Source organism: Harmonia axyridis, chromosome X (assembly GCF_914767665.1).
Source record: "Harmonia axyridis chromosome X, icHarAxyr1.1, whole genome shotgun sequence".
Taxonomy (NCBI): Eukaryota; Metazoa; Arthropoda; class Insecta; order Coleoptera; family Coccinellidae; genus Harmonia; species Harmonia axyridis.
The window spans coordinates 37,592,121-37,594,620 of record NC_059508.1 but is presented as its reverse complement, the minus strand read 5'-3'; the positions used below and the strand labels follow the sequence as shown (position 1 = coordinate 37,594,620).

General features: G+C 52.9%; 2 non-coding genes across 2 annotated transcripts in view; both read right to left on the bottom strand.

The window, feature by feature from the left end:
* Nucleotides 1-1,140, bottom strand: part of LOC123687954 — a 4,012-nt gene extending 2,872 nt beyond the window's left edge. Inside the window, exon 1 of the ribosomal RNA XR_006749655.1 lies at nucleotides 1-1,140. This exon is cut by the window's left edge and continues 2,872 nt beyond it. This is a non-coding gene — a ribosomal RNA (large subunit ribosomal RNA).
* Nucleotides 1,141-1,647: 507 nt separating this feature from the next.
* On the bottom strand, nucleotides 1,648-1,802 carry LOC123687166. The gene has a single exon (XR_006748907.1). It is a non-coding gene; the product is annotated as a 5.8S ribosomal RNA (ribosomal RNA).
* Nucleotides 1,803-2,500: the final 698 nt, after the last annotated feature.

Here is a 2,500-nt window from a genome sequence, read left to right as displayed (position 1 = left end):
CGTCAGAATCGCTACGGACCTCCATCAGGGTTTCCCCTGACTTCGTCCTGACCAGGCATAGTTCACCATCTTTCGGGTCCCAGCGTGTACGCTCTTGGTGCGCCTCCTCTCGCAATGAGAATGAGGCGCCCCGGGAATGCGGGTCAGTCATGGAGACCGACCATCTTCCCTTAGTTCACATAAAGTGAACCGTTACTTTCATTGCGCCTTTAGGTTTAGTGATTCCCAATGACTCGCGCACACGCTAGACTCCTTGGTCCGTGTTTCAAGACGGGTCCTGAAAGTACCCAAAGCAATAGCGTCGCTGATCGGCGTTTCAAGAGGTCTGTCCAAGAACACCGCGGCGAACAGTCGCAAACGGACGGAATCGGCACTAGGTCCGATCGCCATCACAATTCACATACTTGCCACGGGCCGGACGCGAACTAAGTCGCGGCCTCCCGCCATCAGTAAACCGTCGAGCGAGCTGTTCGGAAACCCAGTGTCCGTAAACATCGGAAAATCCGAGCTCACGGGCTACACTCGAGACCGTAGAACAGCACCCAACGGATCGCGACGACCTACTAGGGGAGAAGTGCACGCGTCCGAAGCCGGAGATGAACCGAAGGGAACAGCCAACGCGAACGTCGCCGTTTCCACAGTCAGTAAATCCCAACAACAGGCGCGAATGAATCTCCCCATTCGACCTTTCGGGTTTCTCAGGTTTACCCCTGAACGGTTTCACGTACTCTTGAACTCTCTCTTCAAAGTTCTTTTCAACTTTCCCTCACGGTACTTGTTCGCTATCGGTCTCGTGGTTATATTTAGCCTTAGATGGAGTTTACCACCCACTTAGGGCTGCACTCTCAAGCAACCCGACTCTAAGAAGAGATCCTCTAGCAAGCCGCAGCGGTCGCTACGGGCCTGGCACCCTCTATGGGCGATGGCCCCATTCAAGATGGACTTGAACGCGCCGCGAACTCGCCAGATAATGGATCCTTCCAAACACCACATCTCCCGGCGACCGGTTACGATCGCGGGATTCAGTGCTGGGCTAATCCCTGTTCGCTCGCCGCTACTAAGGGAATCCTAGTTAGTTTCTTTTCCTCCGCTTAATAATATGCTTAAATTCAGCGGGTAGTCTCACCTGTCCTGAGGTCGTATGTTCAAATCATCGAAACGTTCCGAAACTAACCTTTGGCGGCTCATAAAATCACGTACCTTACGCGAGGGAGTTAGCCTACTCAAAGGCGTCTATTATCTCCTGCTCCGTATGGCGGATCATGCGAATCCAAGCAAAGTGCTTCGGTGTTTCGGGGGTGCGCTCATGAAAGCTCATCCGCAACGCGCGACAACTGGCACATTAAAGCGATCGGACGTCGTTCAGATTTCTCGGACACGACGATCGCATGTCTACAGTCATGGGCGCAGATCGAGCAATACCACGACACCACAATATATGCTTTCGCAATTCAAGACGGCGCGTTACGAAAACAACTCCTCATCATTCCAACACACGAGGCGTCGAAACGACAGAACGTTGATCGTCACGCGGCAAACCGTCCAACTCGCCCAAATGACCTTCGGTACAGGATCAACGTTAGACGACCTTTACGTCGTCACTTCGTCAAGCCATAACGTCTGGCCGGGCAGTCTTTGTAATGGAACCGACCCTCAGTCAGGAGTGGTCCGAGGACAGTGTCCGAGGACCGCAATGTGCGTTCGAAATGTCGATGTTCATGTGTCCTGCAGTTCGCATGTTGACGCGCAATTAGCTGCGTTCTTCATCGACCCACGAGCCAAGTGATCCACCGTTCAGGGTAATCTTTTATGTTCGATTTCTCGGTACTAGTCGCAATGGACTTTCCCTCGAAATACGAGACGCCAACTGCGAACCTCCTCGAGAATGACATTCCAATGACTGAGACGACCCACTGAAGGGTCAATACGTCAGTCGATCGGCGCAAAATCTTCGGTTCAACTAGTTTGCGTACTAATCTAGTGACAATTATCGTAAAAAATTCGGACGGAGACAAACGTCGCAGACAATCCCGAAAGAGCATAAAAACGCTAATGTAACGGGCGTCGCACAACGTCGACGTCTTCGTCCCTGGAATAGATCGTCCTACCGAAGTCCGTAGACAACGGTAACGACTGATCGATTTCGGGCGAGAATCTTTAAAACCTGCAGCCGGCTCCTCGTTCCGTGCCAAACACGAAACTTCGCCCAGCCACGAACGCGGCAATCCAAGCGCTTCGAATCCTTATTCCGAGCACATCACGAGACTTCGCCCAACTACGAACGTCAGCATAAGCAGCCGGCTCCTCGTTCCATCAAGGAACTTCGCCCAACCACAAACGCCGACATAAGCGGCCGGCTCCTCATTTCGTGAGCATCTCTAAACATGGACCTACAACGAAGGCTGCACACACGTGCGGCCGGCTCCTCGTTTCGAGGATATCACAAGACTTCGCCCAACCACGAACGTCAGCATAAGCAGCCGGCTCCTCGTTCCGTCAA